This window comes from Lissotriton vulgaris, chromosome 2_1 (genome assembly GCF_964263255.1).
Source record: "Lissotriton vulgaris chromosome 2_1, aLisVul1.2, whole genome shotgun sequence".
In the NCBI taxonomy this organism is placed as follows: Eukaryota; Metazoa; Chordata; class Amphibia; order Caudata; family Salamandridae; genus Lissotriton; species Lissotriton vulgaris.
In genome coordinates this window covers 653,779,650-653,798,889 of record NC_141687.1, presented here as the reverse complement: position 1 = coordinate 653,798,889, position 19,240 = coordinate 653,779,650, and positions in this window count along the sequence as shown.

Sequence of the window (19,240 nt, the reverse complement as noted above, 5' to 3'; positions counted from 1 at the left end):
GAGGAGTGACTCAGGCAATGAAAAGATAAGCCTCATCTCTTAGTTAGTTTAATCCATTTGTTACTTTCCTTCTTGAGTTGAGTTGTATAATTAATTTGTGAATGACTTGCCCCTTGTTTTTGTTTTCTCCACTGTACATGATTTGGAAAGTATTGATTCGTTTTTTTTTTTCAAATTTTTGTTTGGTGTCGCAGTCTGTGTTAAGTATGTTTGCCACGACTTTCTGGTTTTTTTCTTCTTTTGTATTTTTGTAAAGCATCAAAAGAAAAAAAGAAAAAAAAGAAAACTTTCAGCAAGGGTCTAAATGAAAGAATCTGCTTGGAATGCATCTGATTTCAGGGTGTCATGACTTAGGCATGAATAGTGCTACTGTTTATTTGAAAATATTCAGACTTCTCCTCATGGGACAGTAGGGTCTAAATATTGATATAGGAACATACTGTATTGTTGTGAAAATGAATGTATTAGTTCCAATAAAACATCAGATAAGGTCAGGGATGGGGACCTATCCGTGGGTAGTAAGTTTAAAATTACAGTTGTTTTAAGGCTATCCTAATGTCATTACATCCTTTCATAAACATGTGATTTCTGATATATGCAATATACATTGAGCATAGGGAATTTGTGTGGGTTACCCAGTAGAGAAACCACCTTTTTGATAATCAGCAAGTACAAGACAATCTATGAATTGAGAGATCTAAATAGGGCTTCTATTCATTATGTCATAATGTACGCAATCTTTCCATTTAATTCAGCCTCGTAATAGGATGTCTAAGTTTGGGTGGGCTTACTGCCATATCTCAATGTGCTCTTTGTCAATCTCTACCGTAACATGTGCCCAGTGACATATATAGGGACTATAACGCATATTGTTAATTGAAGTTGCACAGTTTGATAACTTACTATGGGCATCATTACGATGCCGGTCAACCGTAGCAGAGATGAGTCAGTGGTCCTCTGGCCTTACTACAATGTGACCACCTTCACAGCAGTTGCAAAGTGTATATTTTCTATTGTGGCTTGGGCTGCGGGCTGCAGCACAAGCCGCAACAGAAAATATACACTTTCAAAACATCCCTGCACCCTGTGGCAGGCACAGCATGCTGTGCCTGCCACAATGTGGTTAGAACACGCACTCCAATGGGTACTGAAGCTGTTTAGTTGTAGAGTGCTCCTGGGGTGTCACCCTCTGAAAGGGGGAGTAATGGTAACTACAGTATGGTAGTGGTGCTTAACTCAGCGACATTCCCCTGGGCACAGCTGAAAAACCTGCATGATAAAAGTCACTTAAGAAAAAACCTTCCAATGAAGTAGTTGATGGTTCATATTAAGAATCCTTTACTCAATCAAGCAAATTTGTTGATTTTTTTCCAATAAAATTAATTGATTCTTGATGAATCTGTACATCCATATATACATACCTCCCTATGCATTTCGGGTACGTCACCCTTCGACAAGGGAAGTATCTGTAGGAGCAATAAGAGTAAATGCCTTAATGGACACCAACAAAAATAGGCATAAAGTGTCCCTGCACCAATAAACCTGGTGTCTCGAAAGAAAACGAGTGTCGATCCCCTTTTAATTAGAAGTGACAAGAGTGTGAATAATCATGCAATAATACTGCGTGTGAGCAACACGTCTAAACGGATCAATGTAAATAATAAAATTGAGACTGTGGTAGTTAAGCTCGACGAAAAATTTGTTGACAACATGCTTGCCTTCTATTGAATCGGTGGAAAGTTTTTTGTTAAGTGATTTTTATCCTGCCTCACACAGGTTTTTCAGCTCTGCCCAGGGGGATCTCGCTGAGTTAAGCGGCACTACCATACTACATATGCATATGTGACAATAGGGATCATTGGTGGATGAATTCCCAATAAGAAGCAAAACAGGTAGGGCAGGAAATTCTTGTGTTATATGCAGAGGTCAGATAAATCAAGAGGATAGAACTGGTAAAAGATTTTAGTTTCAGATTTAGTCTTAGAAATGGCAGTCTACATTTTTCACAGGGGCAAGGTCCAAGGTTGTGACACATTAGGCCCCCTTCAAGACAGATATTTAATTGTTCAATAGCTCAAGCCATTGGATTTGACACCAAAATCTCTGAGCAGAGCAAACAGAATTTCATAGCCAACAAGGTCTCTTTAGTTGGGTGGAAACATTTGCTCCCCCGCCCTAGTCCAAGGGTTTACTTTTGAGTTTAATCACCAGTTCTCTGTCCTGCTGGGTCTAGGAGGATTCTGGAAAGGAATGGGGGCAGATTGTGCAGGCCCTCGTAGGAATCTGCAAGTCCAAAGAAGTGTTAAAGCTGCCTTCCGTTCTGCCATCTGTTCTGTACCCCTCCCTGAGGGATAATCCTAGTAGTGTGGCCAGTAGGTATCACCACCCTGTTCTCCCTCAGCTCAGGGGCAGCCTATTGTCTTCTTAGCCAGGATCATTATCTCTCCCAGCCAAGGATATGTATTCTTACACTGAACGTGTGAAGAGAAGCAGAGCTAGTTCTATCTCAGGAAGCTTGAAGTACATTTTTAGAAAGTTTGGTTTCCAATAAAATTATCAAAATGTGTTTTTTATCATTAAATCAGATTTAGAAAAAAAGAGAAAAATAACCTTTAATGGCTTTTCTAACATTTTTCCAAAGGGAAAACAGAAAATACATGGGGCCTCATTACGATGTCGAAAGGTAACCTTCGGTATTTCAGGATCGGTTCCAACCGGCATTCCGAGTCACTCAGAGTCAAATCGTACAGCTCTATAGTTCTTTGTCACTACCTAAACCTACACTATATTCAATAGACTATTATTGTTATCGCTAGGGTTCAAAATGGAGTTACTTAGTACAAAGAATCTAACCAAACCTTCATAAAGGATGCAGGATATCTTTTTTCAGATGCATGTGAAACTCAGTATTTTAAGCATGAAGGATATCTTATTTGCTCATTAAATCCCAATGTGGATCATAAATGGTACTGAATAATGCTATTTTATTCCCCATCTGGATTCCACTGGTACTGAATAATCAGGAGGAGATCATCATTACATCACTCTATTCAGAATAAATAGTTGACCATCGAAATATCATTGATTGTAGGATCAGATAACTTTTATACCAAAGACCAAAGAGTGTCAACTGTCAGGTCTGTTTTCTAGGGTGTGTGTGTCTCAGACAACTAATCATTGTAAATAAAGGAAGCATGAAGGAAATACAGTAGTTGTCGCTGTAAATAAATGACCTCTTCAGGCACTCCCTTTTTAGGCTGTGACTTTCAGTGTTTATCAAGGCTAAATAGTCAAGCTTACTTTTGGAGGATGGTATGGCTTAAAATGCTTTTAACAACTAACACATACACCTCATAATAAATATATTTTCCATGCAGTGTGCTTTTTAAAAATATATAAATATGAGACTTTTATTTGCATTACCATTATATGATTACTAGTTTTAGAAGTCTTCTAGCACATGTTCCTACTCGCAGTATGTATTACAGATTTTAAGGGACTCATTCACTGACTTCTTTGAACCTGGACACGATCAAGTCAGAGATACATTGATACATCTATTAAAAAGGCTGAGACAAGTACAACATCGAATATTGGTAATTGATGTTGCACAGTTTGATAACCTACTAAGGGCATCATTATGATGCCGGTCAACCGTAGCAGAGATAAGTCAGTGGTCCTCTGGCCTTACTACAATGTGACCACCTTCACAGCAGTTGCAAAGTGTATATTTTCTATTGTGGCTTGGGCTGTGGCAGCAGCACAAGCCGCAACAGAAAACATACACTTTCAAAACATCCCTGCACACTGTGGCAGGCACCATGCTGTGCCTGCCACAATGTGCAGGGATCTTTAGGCGGGCACCATAGGTGCTCCCAGTCCCTATAGCGAGGGCCAGGAATGAAGGGGGGCATGCTAGGGGCCCCCAAAGTCACTTTCCGTCTGCCTGTCATGGCGGGCGAACCACCATGTGAGGGCAGGCGGAAGAGAACATTGAAATCCTAATGGCTGTGCCTGAGAACGTACTTCTCTTATAGTAGGGCTTACTGATCCTCCTACGGTATCCTTGAGCCCGTCGGAAATTGTTGGACTGTCTCTCCCCCTGCTGCCTCCGACCCCACACATTGTAATGTGTCAGTTGGACTGAGCAACAGATGGCGGTTGCACTGCATCCGATGAGCCACTGGATGCGGTCCGGCTGCCATCAGAATGACCCCCTTAGTGTTTGAGAAGGAACACACACAGCACCTAATAGGAAACAACCTATGCTTCCTCAGATGTGAGTCAGGCAGCAGTTATTGATCATTTCTTTAGGTGATTTTATTTTAAAAAATGTGGGCAGCAGGAGAGTGGAGGCAAGCAGGCTCTCATGCTGCAGTTAGGCCAATTGTACTGAAAAAGTCACAATCACATAATAATCAGTCCTGCCAGAGACTGTCAGGAATACATGGGTGCTTAATTTGAGCCCCAGCACTTAATTATCAACACCAGAGCTTGTGACAGTCTGCTACAAGGTGGTGTGTCTGGCTAATTTAGAGATGACCACAACAAAAGTTAATTATTAATTCAATATACAATAAAATGTACTATTGACTACTGCCCATGCCATTCTTATAGCTTTGGGGGAGTGAAATAGTCTGAATTGTCACATTTGAAGGAGTGTGAATGTCAGTAGTTGAGTTGTTAATGTTACTGGCAGCATTAGTTGTAAAATATAGCAATATTGGGTGTTTAGAGTAGTTCTGACAACGTCTTGGCCAGGTGCCACTGCACCTGCTGCACCATTCAAATCTTGATACTAGTGCCTGAAACATAATTTTACTTGTGACTGTCTGTTTAGTTGTAAAATATAGCAATAGTCAGTGTTTAGTGGGTTGTTTTGAGCTTTTGGTCATGGTGCCACTTCACCTGCTGCACTATTGAAATCATGACCCTAGCACTTGCTAGATACCGGCACTTGTGACAGCCTGGTTAGAACTAAAATAACTAATATTAGGTGTCTAGAGAGCTATGATGAAATTTGGACCAGGTGTCACTGCACCTGCTGCACCATTTAAATCAAGCCCCTTTTAACTGCAAGGTGTGATCCTTAGGAGTGCAACAACTAAGAACGAGCAGGCGCAACACCCGTTGATTCCCTGGCACTCCAGCAGGATCAGGGGGCCAGTAATCGCTGCTCCAGCCAGCACTGCACACAGCACAACGTCCACGCAGCGCCAGGAGGCACGTAGTTAAATTGCAAAGCAGGCTCCCGCAGCGTGGGACGCGTGCGGGAAGTGCCCGAGTGAAGCCCAGGCCAAGGGCGGGCTCGTCCTTGCCCGTCACTGACCGGAGGTGGTCGGGCTAGGCCATAGCTCTAACATTTTCTGTTGGATATTTCTACCTGCGACTCCACAAGACTCCCACTGTGAGTAATGATCAGTTTCTAATCAGCTGTTGGAGATTGTGCAGGGGGCACCGGGGGTGTTGGCAGTGGTAGCAAGAATTTTCAACTTTCCTGCTCCGGTAGCTTGTGATGGGGTGCGTTTGGACAAGCCTGTTGCATAAGTATATTCTGGGGAAAAGAAAGTGCGCCCCCACAGGTTCATCACGGACCCTACTAAGGGCACTATTGACTCTTTTTTAATAAAGGCAGTAGGAGCTATCTGCAAAGAAATTGACAAAGCCAAGGGGAGGCTCTCACGGGGCAGGGCTGGTACAGCTGCATTGCTACCGAATGGGAATATGGCACTGGTAGAGGAAAATGCTGCCGTAAATGGAGCAGGAGACATTTTGAATCAGGGAGAGGAAGTAGAAGAGAGTGGGGGCCCAAACCAGACCACCAGTACCAGTTTAAATAGTGTTGCCACTGGCCAGGCTGCACGGAGTAGATCCAAGTTGCCTACCACAAGTTGTGGGGATCAGAATGGCCCACCAGCCCTGAAGAGACAGCGTAAGCCACAGTGGAAAATAGCTCCCAAGAAGCTGGGAGAAAACACCAGAGGCCCAGGTGTTAACTCCTTAACCGCGGCGCAAATTCTGCCACGGTGCAGGAGTTCTAATGAGTGGGCGGGGCTGCGTCAGCCAACGGACGTGCGCATCATTAGCGAGGTAGTGCTCATGACGGCCGTTGGCAGGCAGGAGCACGGAAAGGGTTAAGGATGCCAAGGATCTTTTAAAGGATGCTGAAGACCCTTGGGATCCCTTAAGGGACAAATTGTGGCATTGGTGTCTGGTCTCCTAAATGATATCTTAAATGTCATTGACATTAAGGCTTTACTCTTTTGCCCTTGGATGATCAACTCATGCAGTTTGCTGCACAGAAGTTTAATGTCCAACAACAACTAACTTCTAATGCTACTCCACTTGTAGAGACATGCACCGAGTCCCAGAACCCACCATTGGCTATGGGTAGAAAAGGACGAGGAGGAGCTGGGGATACTGGGGGGACAGGCTACGGGGAGGATTTGGACTGGTCAGCTGACCAACTCGAACAGGGAGCCAAACGTAAGAGGATCCTGGAGGGTCTTAACATCATGGTCAGCGGGCCAGCGGTGTCACTCAATCTGTCCACAATACGTGAAATTAGCCAGTTATAAACCTCCCTCCAGCAAGCTGTACTTACACAGTGGTTCTAGAGGTTCCAGTTAATTAATAAGGTAACCCACTGGTTAGGTAAACATGCTGGGTTAAACACCTCGGACCAAAGACACATCCTGATGGCCAGACGAGTAGCCTGGATTGGCAGGTTAAACAAAACCTTCCCTAGGGATAGTGTGATTGTCACACTCAGGTATCCGGCACTGGCCCAGAAGATTTTGTTTTCATCTTCTCGATCACTCATTATAGATTCTGGGATTAAACCAGTACCACTAGTTTTTTTTACAGACCCCCTTTTCCACTCTTGTCTCCTGTATGAGTGGCAACACATGAAGCGGGCCCTAGTTGGGGTGGGGGTCCCTTGAATTTTAGAAATCGATTCGCACAACTGAGGGATTTGAAGGACATAGATTGACTCCCAGAGGGGGCGAGTATAGTAAGAGTGGATGGCATGCGGGTGGGATACACTGAGGAACAAAGTGGGAGACCAGCCATTAATGACGGGACAACCTGCAAAATCCACCATGAGTATAGGGTAAAAGGGGAAATTTGATCTCCCAGCGACAATGGGGCTATTAATGACTCTCCCGGACCTCAAGTGAGGCGAATTAAGGTTGATTTACAATTTATATCGTGGAACGTGGCAGGTTTGACAAGCAAGTTTCGGGATGAGCAGTGGCTCTACTATATCAGAAACTTTCACATAATCGCCATCCAGGAAACGTGGGAGCCAGTAAACACCTTCTTCTTAAAAGGGCACAAAACTTTCTTCTGTCCAGCTCAAAGGTCTAGTGCAGGGAGAGCTAGGGGTGGCCTAATTATGTTTGTAGATTTAAGGGTTCAGACTCAGAGGAGATGGAAGCACATGCTATGGGAGTCAGATATAGTGCTGGGCCAAACATTTGTAATGAATATTTATCATCTGGCACTCATTCATTTTTATAATGCACAGTCAAACTCGCACGGATCAAAGTGCCTGGACGAATTAAATACTCGCTTAGAGAAATTGCAATTCGATGGCCGAGCCTAGTCACATCTAATACTAGCTGAGACTTTAACTGTCACCTGTGTCTTAATTTGAGGGTGACTGATTGTGTTTGGAAGACCTGTACACTAAAAAAGGGGCCACACAAGGAACACACCCAGTTAGGACAGGAGTTGAGTGTGCTCCTAAATACCTTTGGCCTTACCCATACAATGGATGTGATTGCCCATCATCCAGATATAACTGTGCCCCCCACTTATAAGGGTAGAGGATGTGCGTCATTTATTGATTGTATTTATGTTTCTCACATAGTTAGGAGGTTCATTGCCTCTTTTAATATCTGTCACAGTATATTCAGTGGTCATAACCCCGTAATGATATCACTGGTGGCCCCCGATATCACCCTGTATCGTATAATCTGATAGGGGGACAGATTTCTGCAACTGATCAAGGCTGGCGGTTGCGTTGGACACAGGTTGATACTGCGGCTTTTTATAATTTCCCTTTTATCAGAGGCAAGCAAGGAATACAGAAGTGTTTAGACCCAGAAATACAGGGTTGTGAACTAGTTCAGACTTTTACAGACAACGCGCAATTAGTGAATAGCCTTTTAAAAGCACCTGCACACTTATGCTTTAAGGATGCGCAAAGAGAGTTTGATGGGCAATGTTCGTAGGCCCTTAGAGCTTTAATGAGGGCCCTCACACAATCACCCAAAGACAGGGGATTGATTGTTTCTAGAAAAAGATGGTGGTCCAAAGGAGAATCCAAGGCTATATCAGTTTTCATGTGGTTTTTGTAGGAGAAACACACTCAAAAAAACTCTGGACCTCTTGAGTTTTGAACAATAAAGTCTTTAAGGGGATAGTGAGTGTGTTAGCAACAGTTCTTTATATCTTTAGGCTGAATCCTTGTTCATATAAATTGAGTCAGAAGTTCATTGTTGTGTAGAAAAAGGCTCTTTATTGATTTTAGTAAAAAACATGAACAGCCGACACGTGATTCGCCCCCTGTGGCGATTCGCGCCAGGGCTTTTTCCTGGCTGTAAAAGATCAAAGTTACATATATGTGTTTAAAAAGTTGTCTGAAAACTGGCCTTTGACCCCAATACCAGTTTGTGAAGTGTGAAAGGAAGAAAGGAAAAGTGATTAGAGTGAAGCAACAAGATTCCAGATTCATTAGTCCATTGCTTCCATGAAGAAAGTTATGTGTAAAGAGAGAGAGAAAAAAGGGAAGTGCTGTTGTAGAGATTTGTAATAATGGTTCTGAGTTGAGGTTTCTGATAGTTGATCAGTGTCGGAAAGAGCCGAAGTGACGAGCTTAGAATATGAGAGAAGGAGTAAATACCAAACGGGAGGAAGCGTTCACCTTTGTGGTTTTTGGATATTACAGTGTTTTAAAGGCTGTTTATAAGGCGATAAGTGTAGTTAAATTGACTATTAGCCAGAAGAAAATCAGAGAATCAGATCAAGTCAGATAGAGCAATCCATTACAATTCCCAGTGAAAGGATTGGCATGCCAGGGGAAGGGAGAGCAGGAAAGCTCACAGTTAATACTGCATACCTATTTACATTTCAATTTGCTCATTGCAGTTCTTCATCATTATTAGTATTGGTTTCCAACAAAAGTCCGGTTTTTCAAAGTATCGATCTGTTAATACAATATTCACATTTAAAAAGAGTTCTGTCCCCTATGTTCATAGGTTTATATTCAAACACTTTTTTTCTTTTTTCTTTCTTTAACAAACAATAATTCACTTTATACAATATGAGCTATTGCTGAACGTATTAATGCCTTATCTCTGCGAAAATGATTGTAAAGACCATTGTCTAAATTGTGGCATGCTTGATATTGTTGAGACAAGCCTAATTGAGGAGCAGTGCACAGCGATATTTGTAATTTAATCAGAAAAATTAGATTTCGGTAGTTTGTGTCATCTTAGTTTTTACACTTGGAAGTATGGCACTTCAAAGAAGAGCGGGCACTGTTTTGTAAGACTGATTACATTGAAACAGGTCAGTCGGTGAAAATATTCTTAGTAGCCTGGCATGTGGGTTCCGGTATATAGTCTCGGAGGGGTGTCCCACCAGCAGGGTTGTTAACTGTCGGCGTATTCCACGAATGCGGAAAGCAAGAGAGTCCGGTGTTTAGGCAAAGATAAGGTCACACGGACACAGAGGAAATGTTACCAAACGGAAGCCTGTCCAAAAACGCGGTGTGCGCACTTACTTGTAAGGGGAGTCCCTAGGTTTTGTAGTCAGGAGCCTGCCGTACACTCCTTCCGCTTTCGCGTGTGTGTTCGTATATGGTTATGCGCTGCCTCTTTTGAACTGGAAGGGCAGGATATAACCCAGAAGGCGAAGCCTGACGGTTTTACGGAGAGGGGAAATATTTACTTAAGTTCTGATATTTCAAATGAGCCGTGTGGAATATGCGTTCTGGATTAGGAGGCTCTATGATGTCTACTAACTAGTCGTATTATTCTATAGGTTGTTCATTGATGTATTCCGTCGGTTAATCCGGAGGATTTCAACAGTATGACGTATTTAATAAAGGTCGACAAGGGACTTATTAAGAGCATCAGGTCGTATCTTTAGCCTCCACCATTTAAGAATGGTGTTATTTAAGTTAGTATTTGATATTTAACAATCTAGGCAACCATAAGAGACAATCAAAGAAGTTTTAATAAATGGAAGGGAATTAAGCTACAAAATGTTTGTAAAGAAAACAATTTATTAAGAGTTAAAAAGAACAATATCACATTCACAGATTTAATATGTACGTTAAAAGAGTGTAGTTTAAACAAACTAGACTTAAAACAACAATCTATAAATCACATGGCATGAATCACAATGCAAAGGAGAACATATATAAAGTTAAAAAAGACTGGAAGTGGCAGATTGGTACTCTACACGTGTTTCGGCGGCCAGCGCCTTCTTCTGGAGTAGCCACAAAAAGTTTCTAAAAAAATAAATGGTTTTTTCAGTGAATATATATATATATATATATTAAAAATTATATCATATATTTTTTAGATAGTTCAAAACAGTATATTTTTTCAACATTTTTGACTTACCATTTTAAGTATAGAAAAATGATATTTTTGTGATCAATATGTTTGACACAATATTTCTGTATCATGATATTTTTGGTTTTGCTATTGTGTCAGTGATCCAGAACTAGCACTTAACAAAGAATTACGTAAGGGCTGCTTAGGCCCGGATGGTGTCTCTCGCATACCCTGGATCATGTTCATGATAGTCTAATTAAATTAGGGCGAGCCTCTCTGCATAGCTCCTATGAGAGCATCAAGAAGGTTGACCTCACCTGGAGTAAAGCAGCCTTTTGCAGACAATTTTACGAACAGAGACAATCCCTTGCTCCTACGTTGATTTCAGTAAGGTCATATTGTCTTGTGCAGTCTACTCTGGACCCAATTACAACTTTTGGTGATGTGGGGCAGATGGCCAGCCACTGCAACAAATTATGATCTGACTGCCAAAGTCGTAATTTCGTGGTCAGATCAATGGCGCAGTGGTAGCTGGACCACCACTGCCATGTCACCACGACCGTCATCTCGTGTTTGACATGTCTAACATGTTTAACACTCATCGTTATCTGTGAACTCACTTTAGAGTAAACATGGTTCATTTTTAGGTTTTGCCTGCTAGTGAAATCGCTTTAATATAATATATCTTAACAGGGATCTCTTATCAGTTCCCAGTGCCAAATTACTGTGTTTATTCACTTTTGTGTGAAACTCTTTTTTTTGTTAACTTCTCCCGGCTGCACAAATTTATGATACTTTTACTAAAGCTGTTCACAGTGTTCAAGGCCCCATTCAGTGTCAAGATAATATCTCTTCCCAAAGGACAGACAGACAGCTTCTAACCGTAGACTTGAATACTTGCTTTTTATTACTTAGGGGCCGATTACGATGTCGTTCGGAAATTGTTCTGAACAAATCGGTCTTGGAATAATTTCCAGACAAATCAAGATGTGCTAGTCGGACCGACCAATTACGATGCTTTCCAACATTGTTCAGTCAGACTCGTATTGACTTCAATGGGAGCCTGTGTTCCGAACGCTCCCATTGAAAAAAAAGGGGTGGTTGAGGAAAACCTTGCACTCTGTTGCAGGCACCCCATAGTGCCTTCCACATGTGCATGGTTGGAAAGAGGGGTTCCTTGGGTACTCCCAACGGCTCCAATCGGATGCCTTCGGGTGAATGGGGAACCACAATGGGCCCCAAAGATAGATTCTGATAGTTGTTTTGTGTTGGGCAGACCAATTTAAAAGAGGTGTCTGATTCGGTCATCATAATCGCTCGTTCAAAAACCCTGTCCATAGAGCTGTACGATTCGGCTCAGAAAGACTGTTCAAATGCCTTTCAGAACCGATTCGGACTGCTCAAACGGTTTCTGGGCATTGTAATCGGTCATTGGAAAATGTGTATGATTTGTTTGGAAACAAGGGTCCGAATCAGATTCTGCAATGCTGATTCCCATCTGGAGCCTTTCCAAATAACATCCTAATCAGCCCCTTAGTTGTGTAAAGCAGATGCTATAGTCTTTGTACATTTGTGGGATTTCCTATTCATGCCTCAGGACCTTTCTTTGCACTTTGTAGGCATTATCGGATTTATTTTTTCAACTTAATCTATTTGGTCATTATAATCAAATTCTCAATGTTGTACATTAAAATTAAAGTTAATATACAAGAGCTATGCTATACAATACAAGGCCTCTGGCTAGCGGCAGGTCGCGGGGGTACCGGAGGTGTGTGGCGTGTGATAGAACCTATGTTGTAGATTCAGTAGTCATTCTAGTGATTTGAGCAGTAAAGCTCTAGAGCAGAGAATTCAGCGTTATTATTGCGTGTTTGGTAATGCTTTTGTTGTGAAAAAAGCTACTATGGAAGTGGTTTGTAGCGTCGGCAGTGCATCCTGTAGCCACGTTCAGAGATTTGAAGCTGAAAGGGGAAGTGGCAGCCTCGGCAGAGCAGCCGTGGGTCAGAGTGGTTCTGGAGGTGCGCCGTGGGCATCCAGTGGCTTCCAGGCTTCGGTTCTGGGGCGGACAAGGAGGTTGCAGGCTGAGCAAGGCTGATGATGAGAGAGTCATCAGGAGTTTGGAGGACCAGCTCGGGAAGTTTGAGGTAACAGTGGAACTTCCACAGTGTGTATCAGGACCTGCTCGGGAGTGGGGAGTAAGTACAGAGAAGTGCTTTACGGTGCTTTACGGAGGAGGCGGAGGCGAAAAGTGAGAAGGGGGAAATCGCCAGTGCTCCCGAGGCTAGTAGGGGAGACCTAGAGGTGTCTCTAGATACTTGCTGAGGAGTGAGGTGGGGTGTCCTGAATTGTGGGACTTTCAACTTAAGTGTGAAAAGATACGAGGGGTAAAAAAGAAGGTGGAAAATGTTAAGAGTAGTCTGGTCATTAAAGATATTGCAGGTCAAAATAAATTGTCAAAAGGGGGGTCGTTGGAGGGTAAGATGAAGGTAACCCCATCTCTGAGGACATATTTCAAGGTACTACCAAAAACCCTGGTACCGAGGAATAGCGTTATGATAGTGGCAGTGGAGCCCCAACAGAGTAATCAAATGGAGGGTGGGCAAGTTTAAGGTGTGGTGAACTTGGGGATTGGTCAGCACATGTGCGCCCTAAGCGCTTTCAAGTCTTATCCACAGAGATGGGGGAGGTTAGGGTAACTCCATGTGAGGTGGCGCCCTTAGATAATCAAGAGGGCAATGCAGTGGGAGCACTTTTTAATGAGGGGGGAAATATTGAAGAGGAACAGCTTGAGGTGCAAACTGAAGTACAGACAGATCACGGGGTAAATATTGAGAGTTGGGCCCTCTCTATAGGTATTTTGTTTACGACAAACTACTAGCCTGGAAGGCAAAAAGTGATCAGGTCAGAAACTTGATTAAAGAAATCAGTTGTGAAGGGTCATGTGCGGTTCTAAGTGATAGTAGTGGAATAGCTTTAGCTTCTCATGAATATTTTGGAAAAGTATATAAGGTAGAGTTGGTTGTTACAGAGAGGGATGTGCCTACTTCGTTAGAAGACATGGAGATGTTATCAGAAGAAGATATGGGGGCATTGAATAAGGAGATTTCTGTTGAGGAATTGGAGGAGGCTATTAGGGTTGGTAAGAAGGGGAAGGCGCTAGGGCCGGATGGCCTTCCAGTGGAGGTGTATAAAGCACTAGCTAGTGAGTTAATACCTGTTTTGAGGCAGCTTTTCAATGCAGCTTTTCTGGTCAATTTTGAGCTTCCAGAGTCTTGGAAAGAGGCTAATATAATGTTAATTCCAAAGCCTGGCAAAAGGTAGAATCGTATCGGCCTATCTCCCTTTTAAACGCCGACTGTAAGCTCTTTGCAAAGGTGATAGCAGTAAGGTTAAATGTGGTAATGCCTAACTTAGTTCATGAGGATCAGAAGGGATTTGTTAAGGGTAGAACACTGAAGGAGCTCACATACTCTCTCATAGGATATATAGATATGGCTACGGCCTACGATCTTCCTTTGGCGGTAATAGCGTTAGAGACTGCTAAGGCATTTGTCGCATAAATTAGGTATACCTGCAGACACTTTGCAAAGTGCCTTAATTTGGGTGCAAATTTTTGTAAAATATGAAAAGCTATATATTAGGCTCCGAATGCAAGAGTGCTAGTTAACGGAGTATTGACACAGCCGGTCCAGATCGAGCGGTGGAACTAGGCAGGGAAGCCTTTTGTCCCCACTCTTGTTTGATGTTTATATCGAACCCCTGGCCAGAAAAATCAGGAGTGGTCAGGGAATACTGCCTTTTGAATTTCAAGGCTGGAATAAAAAGATTGAGCTTCTTGCTGACGATACTTTAATCTTCACAACAAATTTGCAACAATTCGATGGGGTGTCTGTTGGGTTTAATGAACGAGTTTGGGAAGATCTAGGGAAATGGCACCAATGAGCAGAAAACGGAAGTTATGGCCTGGAATATGGAGACAGAGGGGATCGAATGTAAAATAGAAATAAGATACTTGGGGGTCAAGGTTACCCAGAATATTGTAGATCTTACTAAGGTGAATTTTGATAAAGTTAAGAAGGAGATTAGTGCGTGTTTACGAGGATGGAGGCATCACCCATTCACATTATATGATTGAGTAAATTTAATCAAAATGATTGTATTGCCGAAAATAATCTTTTTGTTGAAATAATTCCCTTAACTTTTTGGAAAGAGTGGTTCATAAAACTGCAGAGAGAAATTAGTTCATTTATTTGGGCATCAAAAGGGCCAAGGCTCTCCTGGAACAAATTGAGAAGGATATTGATCAACGGTGGCTTAGCACTGCCGGTTTGTTATTTTAGTCTTGGACATTTCTTTTGAAGAATGGAAGGATGCTATTTGATTCCCCGACAAATACAAAGATAGGTAGGATGTTTAAAGAAATGTTGAGAGAAGAAGAGGGAGCAGAAAGGGGATTAATGTTAAAATTTGCTGATCCAAGATATTTTAAGCAAGTCACATTAAAAGTGCTAAAATCGTTTGCTGAAACATGGTACAGAATTGGAAGAGTTTGAAAAATTCTGTACTTAATTTGGTCAGCCCCGATTTGGGATGCACCAGGCTTTCCAATGAGGACGAAGGATCTTCTGGCTTGACCACTTAAAGAGGCAGGTATCTTAAAGTGGAAACAGCTGTTTCCAGATGGACATCCAGTTTTTTGGGCCTGGTGTGAGCAGGGTTTGGGTTTAAGGATCTCATGATTTACATTTCTCCAGATCTAGAGCTGGCTCAGGGCGTCGGGTGAAGAAATAGGTGGTTCAAATGAGCTTGAGGAAAAGCTTCTGTCCAGCTCCGTGTTTAAAAAAGAAATTTCACTTTGCTATTGGCTGCTGCTTGAGACGGACGATGGTGCTTTCATTTTACCTAAAGATCTGTGGAGAAGATGCTTGCCAGAGACTGCGCTGGAAAGTATCTATGTCTATGCTTTACAAAATAGTCAAACCTGCATATCTCAGGAGGAACCATTTCTTTACCATGCACAGGGCTTACTGGACCCCACGAAGGTTGTCAAAATTTGGGTCAGGAGGAGTGATGGTGTGTCCTAAGTGTGGCAGTCAAAATGAAGATGACCTTCACATGTTTGTACATTGCTCGAATCCTTTTGGGAGAACGTGAGTAACTGCCTGTCTAATATCCTGTGCAGATCGAGGTAAGTGCTGAGCTGATAATATTTGGGAGATTTGATCGTCAAGGTAGCGTTACTAAGGATGGTGCAAAGTTAGTATTTTATGCTATACATTTGGCGCATAGAGAGATATGTAAACTGTGGGTATCTCCTGCTTACCCAATGGAATGTGGCTGGCTGCAATAGATGAAATATATTGCTAAGTTGGATACCTCAGATCAGACGAGAAAGAGATATTAATTCTGGACTCCCTTTCTGTCTTGTTGTGGTTGACGGTTGGGGTATTATAAAAAAAAAAGAAGTGGTGCAATGATTAAGCCTTTCATCTGCCTCGGCTGGCTTTTAGTCTTTGCAATATTTTACAGCTAAACATGGAGCCATGAATGCAGTTACCTTGCAGACAACAGAGTCATGATTTGAATGGTGCAGCAGGTGCAGTAGCACCAAGCCCGAAACTTGTCAGAACGCCTCTAACCACCTAACATTGCTATATTATACTACTATGCAGGCAGTCACAATTGAAGTTACCTTGCAGTTATAATATTGATAATAATAATAATCTTAATTCGGCATATCAAATAATATGACCATAAAAGATACAATTTCATCAACACATCAATATAAAAACAGTGATCATAAGGGTAAGGAAACTCTAGAGGAAAGATAATACTGTAAAATCAGTACTCAATGGTTAGTAAAAAGCATTAAAGGACTCTACAAACTATCTTATTTAATACACAGGCTAGATAGGAGGTCTTCTGCTTTAATGTACCCCTGGTGTTTCTTAACTTTAAAGCATATCTTAAAATGTTTGAGACACAGAATAGGGTAAAATCATCTGGGGACAGTTTTAAAAACAGCAGGGCCACACAGGTCTGCTTGAATCTGAGTTTCCTTAAAAGCCCGTTGAGGGACACTTTACTCGGAAATGAGTAATACAGACATAGAAGAACAAAATGTAGGGTATCCTCTGGAGACCTAGTGACGCAGCCACAGTGCCCCTTTTGTTCAGGATGTGCCGCATACCCAGCAGGCACAGCCAGTAAATGATTAAACAAATTCAACCTAAACCATGTAATTACAGATCTATCATATACACTGGCTATGAGGGTTAAGTAAGGTTCTATACTTTGTGTTGACATGACAGAAATATAATTTCTAACCGTGGGTTTTTTCAGTTCGGTTTCCTCCCTTTGAGCCACAGTATATTTAAAAAATAGACCCTTGATAAGCGCTTTAACCAGTGTGCACACTGTATCTGGATGGGAGAACAGGTCTGTTTTGCCAAGCATGGGGAAGGTGTCCTTTACATATTTCAGCCATGGGATTTTTAACCATGGGCCAAAGAGAGACAGTCCTAAATTACTTGCCTATTAAAACCTGTCTCCTCATTGGACCATATGTTCACCCAACACAAAAGGGGTTTCACCGCTACCAGGTTAGAAGTATATTTAGACCACAACTCCTCATGGACAATAAAAGCAGGGGTACTCTGGGGGACTTACAACGAACGCCTAGATTAACTGTGTTCTTCATTTTGTAGTTTGTTTGTCCTCATAAACCCCCAGACATCACTTCCATATAAGACTTTAGAACTACAAAAGGAGTTATACAATTTTAAAATTGCCACTGGTGACCATTTATCTAATCTGTGAGTAAAGCTTGAAATCGCTACAGTAGACTTTGTCAGACTGAGACACTTGGCTTCTGATAACTGTTTAAAACTCAGTTTGTCATCGAACATGATGCCTAGATATAAGAAAGGCCTGTATTTTCCCTGGAGTATGTGTGCCTACTGTGTAAGTATTTGTCTTCCTGCTCTTCTTCCCCAATTCCATTATGTAAGATTTTGTTAAATTAGGCGACAAATCCAACTCAATCATAAACTCTACGAACCCATCTAATAAAACCTGCAAGCCCTTAGGTGTACAAGCAAGGAAAACCGCATCGTCCACATAAAGTAGAACAGGGACTGATCTTGGGCCTACTTTTGGGGTGTCTGCTTGAAGTGCGGTTAATTCAGAGTCCAGGCCGTTAATGTATATTGTAAATAAAAAAGGGCCTAAATTATATCCCTGTCTGACCCCACACAGACACTTAAAATATTCTGAGGTCTTCCCCTCTTGCGTGCATCTTACTGCAGCAGAAGTGTTTAAATAGAATGACAATAGGAAGTTAGTTAAATCCGTATCCACCCCTAGTGAGTGATGCCACTGACCATGTCATGAGTGATGTAATATGTGACGTCATCAGCAGTGCATTGCAGGCGCGCAAGTTATAGTGAGTCCAACTACCTATAACGTGGGAATTTCAATGGTTTTATGTCAGTAAAATTTCCAGCTAACTATAACTGGTGTGAAACCTATGGTTTTTTCAGTGAATTTCAAAGGTTTTTTAAATGCTAATTCCTAACTATAACAATTGTGAAACATATGGTTTTTTCAGTGAATTTCAAAGGTTTTTTAAAAGCTAATTCCTTACAATATCTAGTTTGTAACCTACCATTTTTAAGTGAAATTTTTTTTTTAGTAGCTGATAGATATAGATACATATACATACATTTATTTTGTTTTACATACATGTTAGAAAGGGGGTCCTCTAGTTGGCAAGGGTTTGCACCGTTGTCCAAGTAGGGACCCCTTGTCCTAGTCAGGGGCAGGGGGATACACTTCTAAAATAACCCCTGCTCATCCCATTGGAAGGTTGGCACGAGCAGGCAGGCGTATCTCAGAGGCAGTGTGTTGAGCATTTCAACACATACAGTAACACAGTGAAAACACTACAAATGGACACCACACCAGTTTAGAAAAACCAGTAATCTTTGTCTAAACAAACATTCAAAACGACAAAAAACCACAATACAGTGCTAAAAATATGATTCTTAAAAGGTAGAAACAGTTCTGTTCCAAGAAAATGTGGGATGCAACACTTTTACACAAAGTACCTTGGATGAGTCGAAAAAGGCAAGCAAAAAGGTTGTAGGGAAAGTGATGCATCGGTTCCTTACACTCAGGGAAGGTGATGTGCCGGTTCCTTGCTCTAGGGGAGGTGATGCGTTGGTTTTCTACTGCTGCGCAAGGGAGGTGAAGCGTTGGTTCCTAACCAGAGAGGAGGTGATGCGTCGGTGTGTTACTGAGTGGGAGGGGTGATGCGTCAGTTTCTTACAGCATCCCCCAAGGATCTTGGGGTAGGGTGCAATGTATGAATATCTGGGATGCGCTGTGTTGATTTCAGCCCCGTCCCCTCAATTAGTTGGTTCTTCCCCAACAGGGCCTGCGTCAGAATCGGTGCAGTGATCTCCGATGTTGGAGATCGGTGCACAGAATTCATGGCACAGCACTTCAGCCGCGAGCAGGTGCTGTGTTTATTCTTCGGCGGAGGTGATGCTTCAGAAAATTCTTGTTGCACCGCTGCGATACGTCAGAAACAGGCGATGCATCGAATTTGACAGTTCTTGCAGTTTCAAGTTCCAAAACCACCTCTAAACGTTCAGAACAGTGGC